The sequence below is a fragment of the Anas acuta genome, chromosome 1 (assembly GCF_963932015.1).
Source record: "Anas acuta chromosome 1, bAnaAcu1.1, whole genome shotgun sequence".
Lineage (NCBI taxonomy): Eukaryota > Metazoa > Chordata > Aves > Anseriformes > Anatidae > Anas > Anas acuta.
The window spans coordinates 139,189,346-139,216,720 of record NC_088979.1 but is presented as its reverse complement, the minus strand read 5'-3'; the positions used below and the strand labels follow the sequence as shown (position 1 = coordinate 139,216,720).

Sequence of the window (27,375 nt, the reverse complement as noted above, 5' to 3'; positions counted from 1 at the left end):
TGCTCTGGCTCTGATCCAAAACAGTATTCAAGTCTTAACTCTGAATCAATAGTTTCACTAAACCCATATGTGTGCGCAACTGCTTTGTAGATTGGGTCCGGTTTATCAGTAATTTGGAGGGATGAATCCTCCAAAAAAAATCTTGGTCAGATGTAAGAAGAGGAACTTGCAAGATATGGAAGGATCTGGAGATGAACATTTCAATGAGCAGCTGAAGTCGAGAGAGGATTAACGGGGGAAGTTGTAACAAAACCTACTGAAAGAAAGTAGCTTTATAATTATTGAAACACTTTCAACTTTGGGGATCTTTTCTCCAATTAGAATAATTTCTAAATGGGTTTCAAAACAAAATAATATTTTTTTTTTTTGAGAACTGAAAAATTTCATTGTGGCTTTTTTTTTTTCCATCAAAATTTCCATCCCGAATTGTCAGCTTAGAAATTAGTTCCAGAATAGAATTGTATGAGAATGTCTCCACATCTGCCTCTCTGGATAAGAGGTTGTTGCTTGGCTTTCTTCTTGAATAAATAGCTCTGCTGTTTGTCTAGTTATGAGTGGTATAACCAACTCTTCTGGGTGCATGATTTTGAAGATGCACAATCAGTTTAATGGTATGAGCATGTGGTATATTCTTAATATTTTCCATCAGTGTACTGATGTAACTTACATCCTACCTGATTCCTTGCAGCTTGTTGCTCCTAAAGCTGAAATCTTAATTGAACTATTTGAAATGATGGTTAGTTACTCTTTAAGGTAGACAACAGAGAGGTATTTTGGTGGGGGGGGGGAGGATGGGGAAGGGGGAGTAGAGGAGGGAAGGCAGTGTTCTGAATGGTGAATTGCTATTCGTAAGACAAATATGCCTGTGGCAATATCAGTAGAAATGGAAATAGATTGTGGGTAGCTGTTTAGCAATAAATAGACATTAGGTAAGACCACTCAATACTAAGAAAAGTTGGAGAGCAGCCTAGAGCACTCTGAGTCAGTCTGAAGCTGGACAGTCTGTCTTAGGGAGTGACACCAGCGACACTGATATGGGGGAGGCTGGATTTGCAGGGGGTGGAGAGGTCTGCCTGAGACCTCCCCCCTCCAGCTGGGTTTCAACAAATGGAGTGGGCCTGCAGTCTCCTGGGGTGGAAACTCGACCATGCTGCCTACTCCTGTGGTTGGTCTTGCAGTGGTTTTGTGTCCCATAGGGACAGTTATGCCTTGAGCTCATTCTGGGTCTGCTGCATTTTGGGTTCTGCATATTCCTTTCCCAACCAAATGTGATAAAAATGTTCTGTATAAGGAGTGATATATGAGAAAGAAGAAATAAGGGGAAAAAAAAAAAGTCAAAACAGAAAAACAAAACAAAAAAACAAAAAAAAAAAAAAAGGAAACCAGAGCTCATATGCAGGTCAGAGTTCAGCTTCAAGTTTGAGCTCACACTTGCTGGCTCGTGGTGAGCTAGATTTGAACTTCTAAAGCTTCCCAGGATCTGCATTAGGATCCAATTTTTTTATTTTTATGTTTTTCCTGGATATTTGGATCTGGAATTGTGGTTTTCACTGTTTGAGAAAAGATATTCTGATCCAGACATGGAGTCTAAATCTAGATTTAATCAGAGCTGTCTCTAGTTATGAGCACATGGAGAGGGAGAGAAACATGATAAAGAAGGTGACTGAATTCCTCAGCTCTCTCAAAGTGTTCATGTTCAGTTTCATTTGTGTTTGGACAGAGATTTGAAGTAATTTTCAAATTATTTATACAGACTGCCTCATTATGTCTTAATCTAAACTGGACATCTTTCTAAAAAGATGTTTTTAAAAGCTCTTCTTATAAACTAAGCATAAATTACTGATGTGAGGCAGGAATTCCTAATTCAAAATCTATGGCTTATGGTATTTTACCATATCCACTAGATGATATACTAGCTAATCATTACAATGATTAAGAGGAAGACATGAATGAAAGTAACTGCAGATGGTCCTCAAGCTGCTGGAGTGTTACATCCAGATTTCAGAGAGACCTCCAGCTGTTTAAGATCTCATTTTGCAAAGCAAAAGTTGCCCCAGAATTAACTTTTGCTGCAAGCCCCCCATGAGACTTTGACCACCCAAATACATACTAAGAACACTTTTGCAGTGTACCACTTCATTTTCATTTATGCCACACCTCATTATATGTGGTAAATAAGCGTAGAAAGCAAACAACCAACAAGAGTCCTTTTGTCTAGTACCCCACATGGGAATCATCTAACCTTAATAGGGAAGATGTGCTTTTGGAGCCCAACCAAGCTGGTAGTAGTCCTTCTACATTTGCTTTTCTTTAAGAAAATGCAGTTCATGCCCTTTCCCACTGAATAAATGTTTCTAATTATCTGAAACATTTCACATTTTTTCCAGTGTTTAATCACTGGCTTCCAAAAAGCCTGGACTTGGAACAGAGTCTTGAAGCTTTGCATGACCGCAGCCGTTACTCTTATCTGATTTAATCTTGCCCACCTCAGGGATAATTTACAGCTATTTGATCTGTTATGTAAAATACATCCAAGGTTATTGACCTATAGCCTCCTGCAGTCCCAGTTGCCCACACAGGATATTCCAGGGCTGCTTTAGCTCAACTGAGTGATAATATTTTCTAAAAGTAACCCCAGTGAAACTTGTAGAGCTGGCTACTTGTTTAGGAAAGTCATGTTTACTCTGTAAAAGTAACAGAGCCCAACTTGGGATAATGCTGCCTTCTTCATGAAAACACCTGTTAAGGAAATTCTGCAGTTGTTAAAAATAAACAGCTAGATAAATAAAAATCAGAGCCTGTACCATTAGCAGAATTTCTGAAGAAGGGAATCTGCACTTATCTGAAAGTCTGTGTGTGTTTTAGTAGTGTCCAAGAAGACTGAAGGATTTATATAGATCATCCTGCAACTTTTACCCACTACTTTCTGAGGATGAGAGAGGATGTCCAAACAAAAATGTGGGGACTAACGTTCCAGAATTAGCTACTTTCCAGTATTATGGTGGCCTCAGGCAAACTGGGGTTAATTATATGCTCTGGAATAAGTGGAAAACTGAATGCCTCCTGGGTGTTTAGTTTTGAAATTACTATCTGTTCTGCACAAGACACTTCATTTAAAAAAAAAAAAAAAAGTTCCAGGGAACAATCCTGTTTTCTTTCTTTCTGCTGTTAACTGAGTAAATCAATATTTTTCAGAAGGTTAAACCACATGGTCTTATGAAGATGAAAGTGCAATTAGAGACATAAAACATCTTCACCTCTGAGAAAATGTGTAAAACCAGTAAGGAGCAGTGTGGTGAGAGTCACATGCGTTCCTTAAGCCTGATGCTGGTAATGACTCCTTGGATGGTACTGTGTGACCTTTTAAAGGCTTCTAATGGAAAGAGGAAGAAACATCTTCTGATTCTAAAAATCTAGTTTACCATTTCAGCCTATGATAAATTAACTACTTTGTTACAGTGACCATTTGGCCTCTTTGAATCCCAAGAAAGGCAAAAAATGTAACCATGTCTGCTTGGCATAAAGTGTGGAAGTAAGCAGCATGCCTTCAGTCACCTCTGGCTTACTGTGTTGATGCTAAATTCAAGAAACGCAGAATTTGAGATATACATAAGAATGTATTGGATGGAGCATCAAAGCATTGTCCTGATCACCATCATCCATTCACAGTCTTGCAGAGTGTAGTAATGCATATTTTCTTGCTTATTCTTAGATTTGTAGTTTGACCCATGAGAATTATTTTTATCTCTTGCTGAGATCTGGGGAACAGGCAAGCTACACCAGAGCTTTGATATATTAGCTGATTAGAGCTTCTGGCAGCCTTCAGTACAGAATTTCTCAGCACCAAGTTCTCCAGAGGATTTCTGAGGGTGGGATTATAGTTGAGTGGGTTTTTTTTGATCAGAGTCCTGCTGCTAATAGTGTGTGTGAAACAAAAGTTCAAATGTTGGCACAATCTCCTATGGGACAGCAATATTCACTGTGTATAATTTCCATATCTCTAGTATGCTACATGATTATTTTTTTTCTGATCTGTGATTTATCCAGAAGAAGCATGGTCTGTGGCTATTGGTCTAGTTATTAGTGTTTCTGAACTGTTTTCCCAAGCTCATGCAAATTAATATAGGGGAAAAAAATAAATCACAGAAATTATGTGATTGCTTTTCTATGGAAACAGGATATCAAGAACTGAGGAAGGGTGAATTCCTTCCTCTTACTTCAGAGGCTGACTTAGCATAGTCACTGTTCAGCTCTGATACAGTCACTGTAAAAAAAATCAGCAGATGAATATCCTCCAAAAATGCTAGTTCTCTCCACTGACAACCAAAGGATCCTATTGTAACTTATTTCTTAAATCTGATGTTTAATTTTGGAAGTGATTAATTATTCCCCTCCCAACTGCTCTTACCATCTGGAGCTTACTTCGGTTCCTTAAAAGCTTTGAAATTTTTGATGGAAATATGACTTTCTCAGTATTTTTCAGACAGTTTGGGCTTGGAATAATTTCAAAGTGACTAAAAGCCAAAAGATGCCACTGTATCCTCTTCCAGTCATGACATATGCATGTTGACTGAGCAATATTTATATCCAGTGCTCTTTACAGCAAATGAAATACTAGATTTAATAGATTTTTTTAAAGGGTTTAGAGATTGGAATAGTATTTTTTGCTCCCTGTGATAGTTAAAGTTGTGAGTTCCAGTTTCTCTGCAGTGCTTTTATTGAAGAAACTGGCAATTTCGTTCTCTCATCTAGCCAAGTAAGAGAGCTGGGATCCAGAAATGTGTACAAACTTTGCAGCTTCTGGTGGAGGTGTTAGAACTGAGCAGTAGGTCCTTACCACCTCCCAGCTACGTATGCCTCATTGCTATACACTGCCACAATTTCTGCAGGAATTCAGAACGTTTTCATCATCCCTCACTGCTGCTATTCTCAGAGTTCCCCCTAGAGACTTTCAGAGGAGCTGCCTTTCCACCTCTTTGCATGCTCCTTCAGTGAGCAGGTCCCATCCATGGGCCCGTACCCATGCCTGCCTTCCTGGCCCTTCATGCCACATATGCACACCATCCTGTCATCCATCCCTGCCACAGCTGAGCTTCGAGCTGTAGGAGGGCAGCTGACCTATACTTTCCAATTACTCTCTTAACTGTATTTTTCACTTGGTTTGGAGGGAGAAACAGGAGTTACCCCAATGGTCTAACCTTGGTGTTTCTTCTGTTTCAGCCCATGAATCTGGGAGGCTCTGAGCTCCCAACGTGGGGAGCAGGAGGTCTGGTGTGAAAAAGTGTGCACACAGAGCACAGCTATGCTGGGATTTAATTTACATACTTTTGATTGGCATGATTACATAGAAGACTAAACCTATATGCAGTTAAACTGGGATCAGCGCTACATTATGAGTTGATAATGAGGTCTGGAGGGACTTAGTATCTAACAGTTGCACATCTGGGGAGGAAAAAGTAGAAAGGGAAATTAAGACTAATCTCTCTTCCTTGTAGCAGTACTTTAGGTATTCTAGAGTAAATCCTGAAGGAGTCTTAAACATAGTGGACCTGCAGTTGTAATTTACATCTCCTTTGAGCCAGCCAAGGTCTGTCAAGTGCAGGCTACAGAAAGCATCAAGCGCAGAATATCTTGAAATCCAATTCTTCAAATTTCCAAAAACTTTATTATTCCAGAAAACATGTTCAGCAACGCCCTGTGATGAGGGAAAATGATTTTTTTTTAAGTGTTCATTAGCAAATCAGAAGTGAATTTGGTACTGAACTACATCTTGCACTGGACTCCCAATGTGAGATAAAAATAAACAAAAAGTGCTCAAAGAAATGGAAAATACAAACAATGAGAAGACAATTGTGTTGCATCTTCAGGTCGCGATGTGTAACAAAGCCCTTAAAAACTGATCCGAGATTGCCACCTGCGGGTCGCTTTGCTTCTGGAGCGCAGAAGCTGGGAACTGCAGGGACGTCTCAGTGCTCCAAAGGGTGCGCGGCACCTTGCCATGACCAGCCTGGCATGGCAAGCCTTTAGGCAGAGCATTGCTCATCACAAGTGTGTAATTCTGTTCACGAAAAGAAGAAAAATGAAAGCTCTTTTGAGACACTGTTCTTGCTGTAAAATGCCAGTCTTGGTGATTTATTAGAAGGGAATGATTAGCATTCAGTTCCTTTCTTAGGTCAAATAACAGTATTGGTGATCCAGCTAAATTGCTCTCTATGGTTTTAAAAGAATATTTGGAGTTATACACTGCTTTCTTTTGCACTGTCAGAATCTCAGTAGGTCTATTGACTTCCCCGGGTTATACCAGCAGGGAATTTTGGCTTCAGCTGAGTTACAGCAGCAGAGACTTTGCCAGTTATTGACAGGTCTCTGGTTGAGTGCAGTTACTTACCCTAATTAAAAATTATATTCAAGGGGATCCAACGTTTCAGTGAAAGGGTGAATTCAGCTAGTATATCTGTTTTGCTATCTGGTATTGTATTTAAATGCAGAATTTTCTTAATGTTTCTATTTTTCATGACTTAATTCATTAACCTTATCATACATTCTGATTGTAGTGCATACCTTTTTTTCAACACATCCATTCTTATTAATGAAATGCAAGAATAAACAGTGAAATAACTATTGAACAAACCAGAGGAAAAAAATAAAATAAAATAAAATAAACAAACAAACAACACACCTCACTGTTATGCAAGCTGTGTGTGTGTATATATAATATATATTTAAAGAAGTGTGTGTATGTTAGACCTGCATGCACGTCATGTCTAGATGAAAGCCAAAGCAGTAGGAGGAGGATGCATTTAAACACTCCAAATTCAAGAAATGGGCAGCATTTAATCAGCCTGTGCTCTGTTTGTCTGTGAACTTGGCTGAGGTGTTTGTGAGTGACACTGTAGAAGATGCCATGTACAGTGTCCTGCTACTTTTCCAGAGGCTGACTTCCTTCCATGGGGTGTACAGAGTGGGAGGAGACAACCGCTTTTAAGGAATTATTAAATACAACTAATGTGTTGCTTTCATGGATCTGTGCTGACTTCATTCATCTGAAGCTCTGGAACCTGGTATACAAATCTGCAATGTTTGGCAAGTGTTTCATTGACCAGGTTTTTCTTCTGGAAGAAACAAAGGAAGCAGATGGAAGGCTTGCATAGTTTGTTGCCTGGCTGCAGAACGATGTGTGGTCAGCTGCAGCAGGAGAGCTGCTGGCTTGAGAAAAAGAGAAATGGAAAGGTGGTTGATGCTTTCTCTGTCAGAAAGCACCATGGGAACAACCTGTTCACATTCTTTTTTTCTTTTTTTTTTTTTTAAAAAAAAAATCCTCCTGTCCATCCCCAGCTGACTTCTCCAAAGAGTGTGCTAAGAGAGAAAATACTAAGAGAGAAAAGAGAATGCTAAGCAAGGAAAAAGGGTCTGATGGTGCAACAAAGGATGAATTAGACTTCCAACAGAGTTGCAATCCAAATGTGATACTGGATTTCTCAACCTTCAAAATTTTGAGGTTTTTTTTGAACACACAATTTTTCATGGAGTATAGAGGTTGTAGCTGAAATTAGTGCTGCTTAATCTATCCATTGCTACCTGTGGTGAAAAACAGGCACTTCTCATATTCCTTCTGGAATGTAGGCACGTGGGGTAAAACAAGAATGAACCCCTCCTGAAATATTAGAGGTTCTCTGGATTATTTAATCTTCCTTTAGGTATGCTCTCTGTTTAGTTTCACAGTCACAAAATTTTTGTGCTTGAGATTCTTAGTAGGACTTGAAATGTTTCCTGCCTAATTTCAGAACAAAGGCATCAGACTGACGTAGGCTGGATTATCTGTAGGCGGACATTGGTGTGTTCCTCTTTTTACAGTCTAATAGATGTAGTCTTTGCCCCCTTCCTTTTATTGTTTTAAATTATGCTCCTGTACATTCTTAACTTTTTCATTTCTCTCTTTTGCCTTGGAGGCCATGGTTGCACTTGCACTCACTTAAAAGATGACAAGCCTTCTTACAACACCACAGGCCAAGGAGAAGCAAATGGAGCAATGCTGTTGCTTCAGCCTCTATAGTGGAGTTTTACTTTGCTGCATCCCATGAATTGTGATATGTAAACCTCTGTTGGCCATAAATCCCCAGTCTTGTCAGACTGAATGCAGATCATAAAAGGGAAAGGGAGAGTAGGATGCATTTTAATGTTTTTAAGCTTTGCTGAGGACATCTGGCCTGCGGTGATTTGCTTAAAAGAGGATTAATTGTAATGCAAACTCAGGAAGAATGGGGATTCTTCAGTGACAAGTGTCAAGTATACAGGAAACGCATTATTTATGTGAGCCAGTGGAATCAAAACAAAATTACAAAACCTTTCCAGGATCTCCCTAATGTTTTAAAATGCTTCAGAGAAATCCATTATATTCAGAGAATTTCCCCATCAGGAATTCCTTCTGTAATAGAGTTTTGTCCTCAATGTCCTCCATTTGAATAAAGCACTTCTTTGAAATCCAAAGTTACATCAAAAGAAGTGAGGCTGAATTAACATTTGCCTTACATACATCAGTACTTCACACAATCATAGTTTCACCAGCAAATAGGCTGTTCTTTGTTAATTTGGAGTGTTTGTCCCATGTAATCAAAGCTCCGTGTTGTTACAGACATACATCAGTGTGGAGCTATAACTTTCTTCCTGTGGAGGAACATCTGCAGCCCCACAGTGCCCTTCTACCTGCGAGAGGACACATTAACCCCAGACACTGAGCTGGAGGCTGGTGGAGAGATGTCCAAGTGAGCAGAGAAACCAGCCACTAAGTTCAGCTACAACCAAAAAGCATCTGAAAAGATTTCAAGATTTCCCGTGTGGATATGAAAGCAGTCCAGCCTTTTTTTTTTTTTTTTTTTTGATGAAGCACCATGCTTAAGGTAGTAAACACACTATAGAAGCTTTTGGCTGTGGTCTTGCAGATACAAGTCAGTATAGATTCAGAAAGTGAATGAGACTGGTGGTATGTTTTCTGAATTCTCCAATACCCACAACACTCACTAGTTTTGAAAATGAAACATTGAGGACAGTCAAGTGCTGGTTTCAGAATAATGCCAGCGCAACCTTTGTATGAATTCAGTAGTGAAGTCTGACAATAATTGGTGTCACACATATTAGAAGACTTTTTGTTGTGAGAATGTGATTTTGGAGAGCATCAGATGGTAAGGTCGTGGTGTATGTTTAAAAAGAAGACTTTATTTTCCCCATCCCCTTTAGAAATTTTGCAGAAAGAGGGGGTTGGGTGTCAAGACTGTCAGGAAAGTTTCTGTGTGTCCAAAATCACCAGGCAGAATCCTGTCCAGGAGCAGGAGCTGACTGAGCTTACCTCTCAGGATCTTTTCCAGCTGTATTTTCTATAAGTTTATGTATGAAGGAGAGTCACAACAGCTGATTTCCACCCTCTGGCCCCCCATTTCTGTAACTAACTGCTTGTGTGGCTTAGAGCTGCGAACAAACAGGATTGTCAGTTCTGTAAGACAAAATCCTCCACAAAGCAGGAGAAAGATTTTTACTTTTTTTTCCCCTTCTCCTGCTTTATCCAAAATGGGAAATGTCCTCATGACCACCACTGATGGAATAATAATGATAATAATATTTAAAAAATCATCAGATAATCCCCCCCAAATGTAAGTTATTTGGCTAAATGAAAAGAAAACTTCATTCATCCAGAGTCAAAATATTTGACCTTATTAGCAATCTTTGTTGGCTTGCTTTTTGCTTTAGGTTTAGGCTTGCTTCCAAACAAAGCATCAATTTATGAAGAAAAAATGAAAAGGAAATTGAAATTGCAAAAACAAAAAATCAATTATTAGAGGGTTGTTTTCTCTCTTATTTTTTCCCCGCTCTCAGGAAAATAACTACATGAATTTAATCCAAATTTATGAATCACATCAGCTGATTTAAAAAAAAAAACTGTACTTCTGATAAAATGTTTAAGCTGAATCTACTGTGAACATTGAAGTCACTTCTCTTTTCTGTCTCTTTTTGTGAGTCCATAGAAACAGCACAAGCATTTGTGCCAGTGAAAAGGAGGGACACACAAAAGTCCATGCGTGGTAAATCTATGTTGTGTTTTGCCTGCTGTTCTGACAGCCTTAGCCTCACCCTGTGCTTTGGAGCCAGGTGTTTTTATAGAGAAGCATCCTGTTGTCACCAGGGGAGGAATGCCAGCCTCGCTGGGAACAGAGCCAGGCCATGCCCAAGGGGCATCTCTGTACCATGGTGGGATGTGAGTGTCCAGTCCCACGTTCCTGGAGCATCTCCCAGAGAGGGTGATTAGGCTCCAAAACACAGAATTTAGGTCACACATGAGCTGATATATTAACAATGCGGAATATAATATCTATATGTATATTAATGAATTGATTGTTTATTTCATACAGAAAATTACATTACAGCAGAAACCACTTGGCTTGGACAGTAGAGGTCAGATGCTCTATCATTATCTGGCATAATTTTTGCCAACTGTCATACATTTCTGTGGGATCAGCAGCCCCCCGGAGCAGGATCTGCCTGCTCCCAGTGTAAGCCCCTCTTTCAGCTCTCCATTCTTTAGAGATTTTGTCTGAGGTTTGTGTTACCAAATAACAGGAATCTCTGGTTTACTCTCCTCATACCTGTCTCTCATCAGCCTATTTGTTTCAAGTGTGGAAAGCCATATTATTCTCAAGAAAAAGTGCTGGATGGTGAACAGAAAAGGTGATCACTTCCCTCAAAGCACATGTGCCTTCCTCACCCCTCATTTTGAAAATGCTTAAGACCAGTTTCTGTGAAAAGATCCAGATCACTCCTTTGGTAGCACATTTTTTATCATGTCTCTTTAAATGCCTTCTGTCTCCTTTCCACTTCTGCAATCAGCCAATTACAGTTAAAAGTAACAAAGAGAATTGGTCACTCACAGCAATGACAGCTAATCTGTTACGGGAGGGGACTTAAGGAAATGTCTCATTCAACTGATGCAGGAAAGAGCTATCAGAGTCAGATCATAACAATAAAGACTAGAGTTTGACTATGATGGTACATTTAGCACCCCTGATTTTATATGGGAAGCCAAAAGATCATCCATAACCATGTGAGTGATTAGGAACTTGGTTTTATGTCTCATCCAAAAGAAGTTTATTTGTTTAAAAAAAAAAAAAAAAAAAAAAGAAAAGGAAGTAAAGTGTGGATAGCTGCCAGTGCATGACTGGATTGCATTCATGGTGTTTTTTCACTTTTTCTAGAGCACCTACTTCAGGAGACTTTTTATCATCATATTTTTTATCCTGGCCAAGCTATAGAAATATCAGCACACTTGCAAGTTACTTACTCGAAGGTGGCCAGTAAATCCAGAGCAGGGATTTAATGGGATACTTGGATAACCCAGCCCTTCTGCAAGTCTTTTGTATTTATTTTCTCGATTGTAACTGCACTGGGACACCAGATCACAACAAAACCCTTTTCTCAGTGTTATGGGGTTTTCTGGATGCTACTCTTCCATGGACGAAGGTCTGAGTGGTTGTGCTTTGTGGTGTTTGGTAGCAAAGAGCTGCTTGAACTGTGCCTCTGTCCTCAAGGGCTATTCCTGGGACAGCTGCCTGGGTGATGCATGTGGTCCTTGCTGCACTGAGGCTCCTGCATGCCCCAAGTCCCATCCCCATGACACCAAGTGCTGAGCAAACACGTTGCACAAAGACAGTCAATGCCCAGAGTGGTTGGAGCCACACTGAAGTGGAATGGGCTACAGATGCTCCAAAAAAGAGGTGGCAGGGGACAAATAAAAAAGCATAAATGCTGCTGGCTTGGGTGGTGGCAGTGGCAGCCCCTATCACAGCAGTGATCCACTGGAGTATTTGCAAAAGCAACTTACCTCAGGCTTCCTACATTTATTACTGATTATGGGCACCAAATTGTTTCACTTTCTTTGGGTTTCCTCTAAGCTGCTTAATGTTCAGCTGCCAATACTTTCTGAAGCACAGAAAAGCATTATTTTTTGCTGGAAAGGGTATGGAGAGTATCTCATCACCCTCACTGCTTAAAATCCCATGAGGTCCCTTTTCATAACCACAGTTTATTTCCTCTACCCATCGAAAATATTACATTAAGATAATATTTAGACTGAGTGATGATGAAGACAGAAATCAGGAATTGCTGAAGCTAAGACTGTGTATACCAACTTAATGCTGTTTCTCTATAGGTAGTCTTTAGCTACATAGCCTGACAGGACAGCATTTCTACTTTGCCTCTACCCCCCAGGTAACCATTCAGCTCCCTACCACCTTTAATAATTGCAGCTAATTTATCAGCCCCTCAGAAGTGTTGGGGGAAAGATTTCCCTCTGCTGTATGAGGGTGCAGCTGAGCAGCTCTGTGCCAGCAGAAGCTGGTACTTCATCTGCTCCCACTCATGTGTAGCTCAGTGCCATTTTAGCTACAACACTGCTCAGAGAGCTGGCTACTCTCTTCCTATGTTTTTTCTGGGAGTAGGCTAGCAGCAGAAAGCAATGCCCCTTTGAGGGGCCTGGTTATGTTGAAGTGTTTATTGCAGAGCATTGAGTGGAATGCCACCTGCTGTGGGGGGAGAAAAACAAGAAGGTGAGGTCCCATCCATTAGGACTGCTGCCTTTCTGGGGTCCCAGAGACCTTGGCTAGGCTGCAAGAAGAGATGGCCTTGCTCCACCCCACAGACTCATCCTAGTGAGTCTGACTCAGGTTAGTGATGCTGTGCTTCGTATATTTTTTCTAGGGAAATGCATACTATCAACTGGCTTAACTGTTATTAAGAAGGAAGTCCAGGACTTATGGGCTATGTAGATTTATAAATGTTTTATAACTTCCATGTGATCAAGTGACTCAAACCGGGAATTGTGGTGGATATAGCTTTTTTGTTTTTTTTAATAGTACTTACACTAAGCAATATATCTTGTGAGGAAAGGACCTGACCTGATATTTGCGATATCACAGGGATCTCAGACTGGTACTGAGCTCGTTGCCTTTTGCAGGTTTTTTTTTTTTTTTTTAATAATGAGTATCTGTTAGATAGCAGGGTTGATAATCCAGTCTTACTGTGTGCTCCAACATGCAGCCATCTCAGTGAGGCCTAAGTTTCTCATCTGCTTAGATTCAAGAAGGTCAAATATTAGGCTTGTTTAAAATTTTCAACTGTTTTCCAGAGAAATGTGTTCTGCCCAGAAAGGAAAATGCAGCTCTTAGATTTCCTATGTAACAGAAAGATAATATCTTGATGACTAATTTGTGTTTAGACTAATGCCCCCCACCTGCTTTTTTGTTTAAAGCATGTGACTGGTTTTATGTACTTTGCCAAAATGAATAACATGAAAACAACAAAGAAATCTGCAAGTTTTACTGTCTTTACTTGTCTTTAGAATAGCAAGCTGTTTTCAGGCTCTGTAGTAGGTTTATTTCCAACTATTTCTACCTTCTTAATGTTAACTGAATTATTGTCACTCTGCTACAGCTTTTCCTGTTCATTTTGGTATCAGTCATGTCAGAGAGCGTGAAATGCATTGTTTGCATGCTGTATGTGGAGTTGGGATTTACATCTCTGTAGAGAGAAGCATTTTTTTCGAGTACCTTGGAAGATAATATACCTTTTCTTACTCTTGTGAAATCAGCAAAACAGATCTCTGAATAAATGACACATTTGCAATCTTAAACACATGAATATTACGGAATCTTCCCCAACATGGAGTATACTTATATTTTTCATACGTGCTAGGATTTACCATGTTTGCTATGAGAAATTACATTTTTATCCTTGGTCAGATTTATGAAGATAAGTGGTTCTGTTCAGTTGTGCAAGTAATCTGAGAAGAAAAAGCATCCATTTATGTACCACAAAAGTGCTGCAATTATTAGACCTTGGGGTAGAAGGGGGGAGTATTTTAAAATGGGATTTACTTGTTCCTTATAAAAGCTAAATAGTGATTTATCTGTGTGTACTTATAAGAATTCTATTGCAATGAAAAATACTTAATGAGTGGTCAGCTTCTCTAACTGAGACTAACCATGACCTCAGGTTTAAATCAGGAGCAACTTGATTTGAGTCATGACTATTATCTAAGATTTAAAAAGAAAAGGGAGTGGGTGGGGGGTTGAACACAACAAACCAACCTTCTCTTCTTCCAGTTTTAAGATGTTACTGGCTTCTAAAGTGATTTCAATTCCAAAACCTGTGGGTTCCTTGGAAATTGGTATCACAGCCTACTGTTTATTTATTTTTTCTCCTTATACTAATGGCACTCGTAGGTGGAGCTGGTAAAATGTTACTATGCAATATAAGTTTTCTTACTGAAATCTTCATCAGTATTTCCGTGAGGGAAAGGTGTAGAGAAAATTTTCAGGGTGCTTTCTCTGTTTGTGTCTCCTGGTGAGACAAGACATTGCAGTAACCTTTCCTCGGTGGTGAGACTTGTCCTTGGAGGTTAGCAGAAGATGGATCACAGCCTCTGGGTTAAAGGTGCTGGGCTGGGCTCTGGTGTGGGACAGGAACTCCACAAACAGCACGGAGGCATTCCAGTTAAGCCCCTTTATGGCAACTTACTGAAAACCATGAGCCTCTGGTAAATTAAAAAAGAAAAGGTATGAGTGTGTCTGATGTTCTGCAGGGAGATGTATGGTGACCCTCTGCTGCCAACTGAGGTGCTCATAAACTTATTTACTTGGCTTAATTTTGTTTATACTATAGAAGTAGCTGTGTGAAGAATAATATTTTAGCAATCAACAGCACAAAATGACCTTCTCATCTCTGAGACTTATACTTGCTGAGCTGTCTACATATGATAATTAATAGCTTCTGATAATGTCGTATTTGATGCACACATTTGTGTAATGTTTCAATTTAAAACTTCATATAAACTGGTCTTTTTTGTTGAAGCATATGAAGATTATTGTGATTTTGTTGGTGGTGTTTCTTTATTTATTTATTATTACTTTCTTTGTTAGGCCTATTTCTTTACCAGAAATCTTTCTCTTGGTAATGTCATGTGTCATAAAAGTTAAAAGCAGATTTTACAGCTATAGAAAGGTATGCATGTTATACTTCCAAATGCCACAGAGTGGCAATGTTTCAGAAAACTTTTTTCAAGTCCGCTCAAGATACTATTGAACCCCATCAGTGGATTAATGATGAAGGGTTACCTTCCGCAGTACTGTTCTGTCTGTACTCTGCATAATTCCGTGTGGCAGAGACAAGAGGTATAGGAGGAACTTGCTGAGATGCTGGAGCAGAGAATTGCAGTGCTTGGAGGTAGAGATGGGGTGGAGGGATTAAACTACAATAGAAAGAAAAAGAATTTCTTTAACTGGGGTGGAAGGAAATCAGCACTGCTGCTCTCTGATGTCTTCATGTTCTTTTTCTGAAGTTTATAGTTTAGGGGATCTCATTTTTTGTGTCCTATTCAATGTAATTAGAGGATCAGAACAGTGGGTTTGAAGCTGAACAACTGGCAGAATTGCATACTTGCCTACTACTATCATGTTAATGCAACTGCTCTGTAATACAAAAATGATAATAAATTGCAGTGAGGTTGTTATGAATAAAAAAGAATGCAGGAAGATGTTAAACAAGTAAAGTAATAATCTAAATAATTTCCACACAGACACTGTCTTAAACTCTCATTGCTCTGGCACTTGCACCTGCTTGAAGTTTTGTTTATACAAATACCTGTGAAGGAACATATGCCAACCTCATTTCTCCAGCTATCATTGTTTGATGAAGACCAGAGACAGACACAGCTAAATCCCTGGACCCAAATAGTTTCAAACTTGTGAGAGTCTTGTAGCTCAGGCAGCTATCTCAAGATTTCCTCAGCTTCCAGTTCCCTTATAGAATTATTCCATATTTAAATGTCAAAGTACAAAATAAATTTAATGAGTTGGATTTTGTCTCATCCCCAGGATTATGGTTTGATGATATGCCCTGTAAATTGTCAGTTGTACACCAGCTCCTTGATCATGAGTGTAAAGGAACTGGAACTCCAGGTTTATGAAAAAAATTATATTTAGGAAATGTCATTATAATGTAATTTACAGTGGTGGACATGTAGTGACATACAGTTGTGGAAATGCAAAATCAAAGATAGCCTTTCCTTTTGCTTGTATCTGGTCTCTCTTCCTGTTATTTTCTCTTTGGTTTAATCTTGAAGTGGAGCCATCAAACTATGTACACGTGCCAGCCCTTCCCCAACCTTTTCTGTCAAGTAAATGTACTTGGTACATACTGGTTAGGACTGTGGGAGAAACAAGTGGTTTGTTAGGTATAAAATGGAATCCTATGGGAGACTAATGAAGAGTGAAGATGCTGAGCATGTCTACCCTTACTATAGTGGCTGCTTCTGCATTTTGTCCACTGCAGTATAGATGTGGAGTAATATGGGTAAAGAGGAGAGGACAGGATGTAGCATTAACAAACGCTGCTGTGAAGCTGCTGCAGTGCTTCTGTCTATAAAGGAAGTAAAAATAAATTACAGCTTGGTAATTTTCTTTGTAGCAGTCCAACCAGGCTTCAGTTCAGGAGTGTGGTGCTGTTTTTTTTTATTTTGTTTTGTTTGTTTGTTTTAATTCATTTCAACCATATTCCTCCACTCCTTTATTCTAATAAACAAGGTAAAAAATTATTAGATTACTTCAGACCTCTTTTCAGTGATGTGGAAGCACTTCTTTACTGTATGCATGATGGAGCACTGGCACAGGTAGCCCAGAAAGGCTGTGGGGAGATCTCTTCCTTGGAGATCTACAAAAGCTGCCTGGACATGTTCCTGGGCACCCTGCTCTGTGTGTCCCTGCTTGAGCAAGGGTTGGACCAGATAGACCCAGAGGTCCCTTCCAACCTCAGCCATACTGTAATTCTATATGGAAGACTATGCTCAATTTTCAGTGTCATTTTTGCTCATAACAAAGGTCCTGGGGGACACTACAGATACAGCTGTGTGAAAGTTTGTGCAACTGTTGTCAGTTTTCATAGTTCTTGGTGAATGGGTAGTGCATCCATACACTTGTGTATATTATTTTTCCATTTGTTTCAAATAATCTAGCATATGTCCTTGTCCCATTCCTCTTTTTTCAGAGGCACATCTCTGAATGTCCCTCCCAAACTGTAGACTAACCTGAGCAACAGGAATTAATAGATGTCCCACCAACTCAGTGATAATCTTAAATCTTACTGAGTTTGCACAGATGTACTTTAGCTGCTGCTAGTTTCCAGTGATATTCATATTCCTGAGGGGATCTTAAATTCATTGAAGGGTTTTCCTTACTCACTGCAGAATATTAAGCAATAGAGTTATCTCTGATACCAATTTAATTAATTCTGCTGTGAGACACTAATTTATTCAGAAGGCTACCACTGATGTCCTGAGTATTACATACGTACTATATAGCTTATAGCTAGTTTAATTTAATGTGCTGCACTTGTATTGATTTTTACTTTAGCAAAATACAGTCAAACAATAATGCATGGATTTAGAAAAGCTTTATAGTTCATAAACATTGGCACATTCATATTTGACTTTGTCAGCAAAGGAGAATTAGATCAAACAAGGTGCAATGATGCATTTGTTGCTTTGGGAGCTTCTATTTCAGAACTTGACATTGATAAACTGTTATAATTAATTCTTTCCATTTAATGAGATGGTATACACTATCAGCAAATGTGAGCTTTGATGTCAACATATTTTATTGACCGTCTTCCTGTATTAATTGGAACATGCCTTGATGGAGCTTTTCCTCATATATGACCAAAAGGGAAATGCAGAGAATTTTGCTTATGTTCCTAACCAAAACCACACACTGAGATGGCTCATGCATGCTTAACCAGAGCAATGTTTCCCCGAAGTCAGAGACTGTTTTTCAGTGATAAAGCAGAAGGAACTGGGAAAGTGAACTTCTTGGCTCTCTTCCTGGATTTGTCATTGAGTCAGGCAAGTCATTAAACACAGTTTGACTTCGGCTTACCTATCTGTTTAATGGAGATAGTAATATTTTCCTGTTATGGAGAGAGATCGTAACTCTTAATTAATATTGTGGAGCTCTTTGCAATACTCAAATGAAAGTCAAAATATTTCTTGGCAAAGTGTATGAAAACAAAGTGTAATCTGATATTGCTTTAATTTTATGCATTTTTTTCTGACAATTAAAATAATTTGATTGCACTGATGTTAACATTCAAATACTTCAGGTTTATTGGAGAGCTCATACTAAATATGAGTGTTATAATAGTTTACAGACTTGCATGTAAAGCACTACGAATAGCTGGTTACTAATGTTGTAAACAGCTGATGATTTTATTTAGCTTCACAAGTGCAGGAAAAATGCCTGAAAAAAAAAAATAGTTGCAGGATGTTTTGACATTAATAGGCACTAATAAGTGGTACTCAGTGGAGCTGCAGAATGAAGTGATTAAGTAGCTCAGCTTACTTAAAGAAAGGGGGAAAGAAGGCCAAAATATAAGTGCAAATGTGTTGAAAGTACCAAATCCACAGAAGGCGGATTTTTATCCACAGAAGGCGGATATTTGTGCGGCCATGCCCAGGTAACCAGGTATCGCACTGGTAACCACAAAAGAGAAAGATGGTTACTCTCTTTTGCAAGACTCTGTTTTTCATTTTCTAAGAGGTGTATTTTGGATTCCTATATTGCTGTATATGGGGAGGGGAGATAAAAGAAAGTACTTCATCAGCTCATTATGGCTGATATCAAGAATTCAAACTGCTATGCTTCTGTACTGTCTGGTACCATATCAGGCTATTGCAATGCCACTGTCTCATCTGAAATTTGGAGGACTGAATGTATTGCTGCTGGTCTGGGGTTCTGCTTTCTCTTCAGGCTTTCCAGCAGACTCTTAACTGTATTTTTTTTTTGTTTTGTTGTTTTTTTTTTTGTTGTTGTTTGTTTGTTTTTTTGAGGGGTGTCAAAGACTCTGATATTAAGCATCAACATAAATGTACACCTACATGTATTCTGCATGGTTAATGACCTTAGCAGTCATTTTTTCTATTCATTTCCTTGTACACTGCTGTCCAATCTCCTTTTCCAAAAAAATAATTTCTACCTTTAACTCCTATCTAGTGATAAGAATACAACTATCTTGAGTTTCTTCAATGTCCACTCTGCTTGGGACACTTTGAGAAGCAAACAGGAATTTTCAAGCTGCAAGTTAAGCCTTTGCAGCTACAGAGTACAGCATTTTTTCACATTGTTGCAACGAGGATTTTTTTGCCAGTGCAGTAACAAACTCGTCCTTTCCAATTTCTGTCCTGCTGACTACTTGAATCAATATTGCACCTTAAAATGATGAGATACGTTGATTCAGGTTGGATAGATAAATCTCATGAGGATGGTAGTCAGAAATCTCACTGATAAGTCTCTGAGTCTTAGAATACCTTGCAAATTATCCTGAAAATCTGTGTTCTTGTTTTCATGTGAGCATTGTCTATCATCTTAGTTTTATTTTCTTTTCCACAGGAGTTCCAGTTGACTTCATTATATTTGTTGTTTTTTTTTTTTTCTGGCACACAGAGATTTTTGTCATAAAGTGTGTTGCCATATATAACAGGATCCCATTTCTTATCTCTGTCAAATCTAACTACTTTGATGGCAATGCATTCAAATCCACCTTGGTATTAGAACATCACTTGTTTCACTCAGTGATGGGACAGAGACTGAGGGTTTCTTAATGTGCATCCTTTCAAAAGGACTTTCATGGTTAAATATTTGCAACAAGGCTTACTTAAACTTTTTGTCTGAACACCAGCATGTTTCTTTACCTTTCTACTAGCCACTTTCTGATTCCAATGAAATCACGGAGTCCTCTTAACTCCAAGATGTCCAAGGTCAACAAGCTACCCAAGTTAGAAGCAGGCCTGAATGAAATTCCTGGAGCAACAGCTAATGAGACTTTGAGGTGGCCTGCCCCAGACAAGATGGGTTAGAAACAGATGTGAACCTCAGCTGACGTATTCTTAGCACATGCACAAATTATTTTCGTGAATTTCATGGACTTGTTTTTTTAGTCACTGAATAAATGGTATTTTCTTCTATAAATGATTTCAATGACTAGGGGATACATTTGTTAGAGAAATGTGATGTTCTAACAGAGTAGACTGTTGTCAGAAAGCCCTTCTCACATCACTTTATATGGGGAATTCCATGTTTTCACTTCATTTGCTGAATAGAAGATGCGAGGTTTATCAGAACTCATCAGTCTCACCCTTTATAAGCTACTTTTATTTGTTGCTTCTGGTTACACTTAGGTTCTGAGAATCAATATATGAAAATGCCTTTATCAGTGTTTTCTAGCCCCATGTATGTATTTGGGTCATGTCTGCTGGCAACCTACTTCAGAGGGGCTGTTTCCATGCACATTCTGCGTAAAGCTCCACATTTAATTACTGCAGCTTAAACTATTATGCTTGTAAACACATTACTTCTGTCAAAGTCCCCATAATGTCATTTTGATATTTTCTACGCTATTGATCTACCTCCTGCTTTGTGTAGATTTCCTAAGCTGACAGAAAATGTCAGAGCTGTCTTGTCCAAAAGCATCGGACCACTCCAGCCACTTTGTAGCTGCCTCTGGTTTTACAAAGCATTCAGCGTGTACTTGAGCAGCTCTGTAGATGCCTGTTTGATGTGTCATGTGCAGCCTCCCGGGGCCCCAGATTTTCACCCGGAGCTGACGCCAAGGTTCTACTCTATGATATGGAAATGCCAAGGTAATTTCATGCTTTGTACAGCTCTATGAATATTTTTAATTATGCTAAAAATGCCATGGAAATGAAGATTGTTCTGGGTTTTCTTGTTGCATGTAGTTTTATATGACTCTAATTTCATAGCAATTTAGCTCATTTGGCACTTTGAGATTTGTGGGTCGCCTGGAAGCATAAGAAAGTGAACCCCATATTTGTCATGGATTTGATAACCTTGGCTAAGCTAATGCAGGAACTCTTCTGCAGAGCACTGGGAGTGCTGGGTATTTTTTTTTTCTGCCAACTCCACTGGAGACTGACAACCTCTGAAGCACAAACTTTCTCCACATTTTGGTATGGTTAACGCTACCTTGTAAAGACCACATGGGTGGTGGCTGGGGACATTTTGTTAGGTTCTGTTGGCTCCGCCCTTGGTTTCTCTTCAGCCAGGTCAGTGTCGCTGCCATGAGCTCTCAGCCTCTGCCCTCCTCCACCATTAGTCAAAAAGGTTGTTTGCAAATGTTTTTCCAAACCATATGGTTTTGGCCATATTGAAACAACTAATGGTCTAGGCACAGCTGTCACCTGCGGTGTCATCCCCTTGGTGTTGTGTAAGCAAAGCTGCCTGGCATCTGTCTGGCAGGGCTGAGTGGAGACTGAACGCCCATACAGGCAGGCACTGCTGGCCCAAGTGGTGACAATGTCACAAATATGCTCAGGGGACTCATGCCCGCCCCCTTGGTGATTTCAGCTGCACTGTCAGGGAGAGTTGGTACTGTTTTCAGCTGAAGGCAGCAACCAAGGGCTCTGCTGCTCCTAATTTACTCTGCAGAGTGACCTGACTGACTCGCTCAGGTCTGCTAGCTCCCTTCTGATTTAAGGGACTGCCAAACATGTCAAGGTAGGGACAGCAGGCCATAGGCTGCAGTCTGAGGCAAAAGGGCTGGCATGGGAATGTGATGTATGAGGTGTGTAGGAGGATTCCTAGAAGTGAAAGTCAAGCTAGGAGAAAAAAGTTTGCTGACTCATCATATCCATCTCTATTAAATTACCTTCCAAAAAAGAAAGTAAATGAGGCATCCTATGTCTGCTGAAGTCAATAATGCAACTCCCATTAGTTTGAGTGTGTGTTAAGTTCATAATTGATGTATCTGGCATATTAATGTGCTAATTTATGTAAACTGGATGACTGCATATGTTTTCTGAGAGATGATCAAGAGAAAGGAAAGCAGACTTCTTAAGACCTTCTAAGTAGGTGTGTAGTGGGCATGAAAATGGAGAGGAAATTCTGTGGAGATTGTTTTAATGTTTACATAATCAAAACCGATTTTGTTTCCTTCCCAACGTCGGACATTTTTCCAAATACTCTGGAACAAGCCCACACATAATGTATAGAAAATGCAAAAACGGAAAAAAGAATCATCTATTATATCATTTGTGTTTTATATTTTCTGACCCCCTGAGGTCTTAAAATTTTAAAGAGTGAATTTAAATAGAAAGCATTTTGTATTACCTGGTAAATCTACAGATTTTCCTCCTATTCCCAGATAATATGTAAAACTCTCCTGCATCCTGCTATAACCTGCTTTCCTCAGTGATTTCTGCAGCTGAAGTTAAAATACCTGACTGTGCGAATAACATATTTGCCAAAACTCTTTTTTCTCTTCTTTGAATGAAATTCACCCCCTAGGAAGTGAATTATTTGTGAATGGAATGGGATTTTTATGAATAAATATATGATTTAAAGCAACTTGACCCATCCCTACATAGCTGCAGGCCCATTTTCCACAGTGGGCTGCATTTGAAATTGTTTACTCTGAGTACCCAGTAATTGGCATGATTAATCAAAGTGTGTGACCGATTGCTTTAGTCGCGTGTTGTTGCCTGATTGATTGGCTGGGATTTTCATGCAGCGTAGGGAAGGTGCTGAGAGACCTGTTTTTCTGCAGGGTGTCTCACTGCAAAGTGGTGATGAAGAGCATGCTGGCAATGTGGTCAGTGCTAGTGTCTTGCTGGGCCAGCGATGCTTACCCCATGTACAAGGACCCCGGGAGTAAGGCAGCAGTGCGGGTGATGCTGCAGGACCACAGACTGGTAGCGGGTCAAACAGGGCACTGCAGCACAGTAAATGAAACAGTTCTTGTGTCTTAATTTGGATTTAATGTGCAGGTGAATCCTGCTGAATAGACATAACAAATATGACTGCAGACCTCACAAGATCTTTCTTTTTTCTTTGGTGTTGAGGTAGATCTTTGAGATGCTTCTGATCATAGCCTTCTGATTCTAAGCTGTATGAGCTATATGCTTCCCTCATCTGCAAGGTGAGGGGAGCAGCTATTCTTATTTCACAGCAAAATGCTTTGATACCTGTGGTTGGAAGGTAGTACGCAGGAGCTAATGTTGTTATCTTTGTGTAGGAAAGAAATATCGCCAATGAGACAAGGCTGCTTGTTGAGGTTGCTTGGGAAATGGGAGAGAAAAAGCACTGATTTAAGGCGTACACATTTATATCGAGATATGGTAACCCCATGAAGACAAGGAAAATATTTTAGCATAGATGCCAGGAAAGAAAAAGTAGGATGTTATCTGTGCAAAATTGCAGCTCCTATTGTAAATTTCTGGGGAGAGATGTTTCCTGTAAGTATGACTCAGATTTCTGTGAATCAATAGAGCCTCTGAGTGTCAGAGGCAGTCAGTATGTTTTAGAGGAGAAAGGTACTAAAGTCTGTGGCTGACTGGAACGAGTCAGGATCCAGTCTTTCTTTTGGACATTTTTCCTTCCAGTTTTTCTGGGGGGAGATAAAGAACCTAGATGGTTCTGCAATATTAAAGCAGAGGTGGATTTCTTGGGGTAATCCTCAGTAAGATTAATTCATCTTAAGCAGAAAAGATCACTTGACTATTGTTTTTGTTTTTCAGTTTTCTCATAAGGTTGTTAATGACAGCCAGAAATTCCCAAGCTCCCTCTTTCTCTAGTGTGAATGTGCCCTTGACCTGCTCAGATCATGGAGAATTCAGCTATATCTGGAAGGAAATATACAGGCAGTAATACAAAATAAGCACGATTGGAAACAGTAGAATTGTTTTTTTAATTAACTATATCTATTGAGACTTGAAGAACTATAAGAAAAAGCCATTTACTGATAACAGGCAGGGTTGATCAAATATTAAATAGATCACAAAAAAAATATAAATACATATGAATGTTTTTTTTTTCTTAATCTAAAACTCAGCTCGCAGAAATTTCTCAGGCATTCTGTAGCATCAATTTAAATGTTCAAACAGTCTTACTGACTTTTGCGTCTACTAACCTTCTGCAAAAGCAGTTAATTCCATACATTGTTTCTGTGAATATTGCACAGTGTTAAATGAAGGAAGTATCAGAAAAAACATTTTATAAACTTATTTATGAAGGAAGAGATTCAGTGCCAAAGAGACTTTTGATTTTTTTTAATGACCTTTTGTGGTACAGTTCACTGCTCTGTGTTGAAAGACTAATAAGCATTTGGAAGCTGTTCAGGTTGTAGGTTTGAAGTGTGTCAATCATTCTTGTTATGAAAAGACAAATCTTAAAAAGCTGTCAACTTGTTTGTTAGGGGGACTGTGGGACATACTTTCAAAAGTCATAGGGCCTGTACTTTTCAAAAAGAAAGCTAAGATAAATTTGCACTTCAATGTCTAAGTGGCAACATATGAACACTATTCCAGCCACCCTTGCACTTGTTTATCATTTTATCCATTGTTGTCACTGAAATGCAAGGACTTTCGGTGAAAATCTATTTTTAAGAAGGATCCACACTTTTTTGTCTCATAAAAACACTTGCCACTGAAAAAGAGCTTTGCTTCAAAACTTCTAGGATGACTTCTACTCTATTTTTTTTTTTTTATAAACCTCATTTCATGCCATGTTTATCTAGACTTGCTGAGGCCTGTAAAGCTTCATATAAATCATGGCTTATACTGGAGCTAAGAAAAAATCACAATTCACAGCTTTTCCCCCTCAGCCAACCAAACTTGGTAGATCTGAGTTTTACTTTGGGGTTTTCAGAGGTAAGGGGAGAATTTACTGTAAACTTGACAGTAAGTCCATGTAAGTTACAAGTAGGAACACTTCTTATAAATGCATGAACAAAGGAAATAGCTTAATTTTATGTTTCTCTAATAAGCTAGGGTGATTTATAATGCTGATTCAGTTAGGCTGTTATATTCATTAAGTCAGCGAGTATGAGCAACTACAGATGTTTTAATTCACTGGGTCTTTAATTTGAAGGTAGGGCTCTAGCATTGTCACTAGCACAACCTTCAAGTGGTCATGAAAGCTCCTTGAGAAGCTCTTGACAAAGTATCTGTGATGTGGAGTCCTGCTTGTAGGTGGTGCTCTTAAAATGCAGGAGGATTTTATTTTAACGATTTTTGTCTTCTAGCGATCTGCATCCTGTAATACCTTGAAATATCTTTATCATGTTCCTGCATACTGCACATCACAAAATAATTCATCCTCAGATTTTACAGTAAATCTAGTGAGCACAGACAGGACTCTGGGAATTTCAGCTGCCTCATAACACTTTGTTATGCACCTTACTGCTAGGTCCCTGTGCTCCAAATTCTGTTTCACCGTAATTCTGCCAGGTGGATTTAGAGCGAAACAAAGTCCCTTAAACCTGCTCTAATGCCACCGCAGCATACATCATAGTCCCTGAAAAATTAGGAAGACTTCCAAGTATATGCTTATAACATCCACAGAGGGAAAATAGAAGAAGAAGAAATGCTCATAATGCAGCATGCTCTGGCCTGCTTTTTGCCATATTCTTGTTATAATGCTACATGTGACCTATGATAAGTTCTGGGGGAAAAAATCGTTTTAGGCCAAATAGCCCAAAACACCGTATTTTGCTTAAAAACAAACCATGTTTACCTCCAAAATGGGTTTCCCATTCGAACACTTCTCTGCTATCTTTTGACTGTTTGCAAGTTTTTCATTCAAATAAAGAAAATCCAGATTAATTTGCAAAGTATTCAGTTGCTGCTGAATCCTTCCTTCTTTTCCCTCTGGGGCAATGTAATGGTTCGTAGAGCCTTAGGAAGCCTTTTGGCTTGTTGTTGTGTGTTTGACTGGTGGATAAGGCCTTGGAGGTCTTCTGGAGCTTCTGGAATGACCTTGTATCAGTGTCTTTCATTTACTGACTGCTTACAAACACTCACGTGTTGCCCTATTTCTTATTCCTTGAGTAAATGAAAGATATCTCAGTCTCATTTTTATAGCTTTGTTGTTTTATTAATAAGGCTTGCTGTTCTTCTTTAGATGCCAGAAAAAAATAAGCTTGTCCTCCTTTTTGCTGTTTTTTTTTTTTTTTTTTTTTTTTTTTCCTCCCATGTGTTTATTTTTCACACCTCATATTCAGAAAAGAACAACTTCTTTTGCTCCTCCTTCAGATCCTACCTTCCTGCATTCACAAGACTTGCTTGGTGTAACTTCCCAGGTTTCATCTGTTGAAAAAGCCTGGAACCAGCTTCTCCAGCAAGCTAAGGTCTGCTTTTTAGCTTCACTCACATATATCTCCTTTGCCTACTTAGCTGTAGGCTTCCCTTGGCAGGAACAGTCCTACTGCCCATGTCTAACACAATCCTGACCTTACTTAGCAGAAAACACCTTAACTATTTTTTGAAGGATTCTGTTCCAATACCCAAATTTTCCAAAGCACTTTTTTTTTTTTTTTTTTTTTTAAAGATTGGGTACCCCAGGCCCCCATAATTTAAAAAAGGATACGATTCTTGCATTGTCTTGGCTGTATTTCTCTTTACTGCCACAGCAAAACTTGTCTTAGTATCTCAGCCTTTTATCAAAGTTTTCCTTCCAGAAACACTATTTCTTTCAGTTATCATTCACTTTTTAACTCTGATTCAGATAGTGTTTTCTGAGAGTCAATGCTATACTGTATTCAAACAAGACTGAAGACTAAGATACTTAAAAAGAAAAAAAAATCCATTATAATTTTAGCACTTGAATATCATAATTGGATGGAATATTGGAGAAGGAAGATTGCATAAAGTACGATCTTAATGTCAAAACTTTTACTTAGTAAACAAAAAGTCCCTAGCCTAAAGTTCAATCTACAGCTCTTGAGTGCTGATGGCAATCTTAATTTCCTAAAGAAATTCACTCCCCTGTCTTTCAGATAACCTCACTCTTCATCCTAAACCTTTGTGCACTGAAGGAAAAAATATCAATGGTTAACCTTTTGCGTACCAATTTCAGATAATACTCCAAACACAAAATGAGTGACAGCTACCCATGAGAGGCCCATGTCCTTCACTGGTAGTATGGAGAAGGTCTTTTTCTGTCCCCAGCTTATAAATGAAGATATGAATAGCGTTTTCCTTCTGGAGCTGTGATTTTGGGCTTTGTGCCAGTAGCTACCCAGGACCTAAATTTCTCTTTAATTTTCTGGATTAATCCTCATCAAGTGTGGCAAATCACTGCTTAAGGGCACATTTCAGTGGAAAATAAGCACATCCCTCTCTGCCTTTGGCTACTTTGAAATCCAGCTTCTGTTGACTGAAGATCTAAATTACATGAAAATCAAAAATATGCCACATGTAAGCCAGACAGGTCTCCTGAAACATTAATTCATTATCATCTGATTTATTAACAATGTTAGAAAACAACTTTGTTG

The 27,375-nt window shown here is 39.0% G+C and overlaps 1 protein-coding gene across 1 annotated transcript in view; it reads left to right on the top strand.

The window, feature by feature from the left end:
* PTPRO (protein tyrosine phosphatase receptor type O) overlaps positions 1 to 27,375 on the top strand; it is a 202,860-nt gene that overhangs the window by 18,542 nt on the left and 156,943 nt on the right. The window lies entirely within an intron of this gene.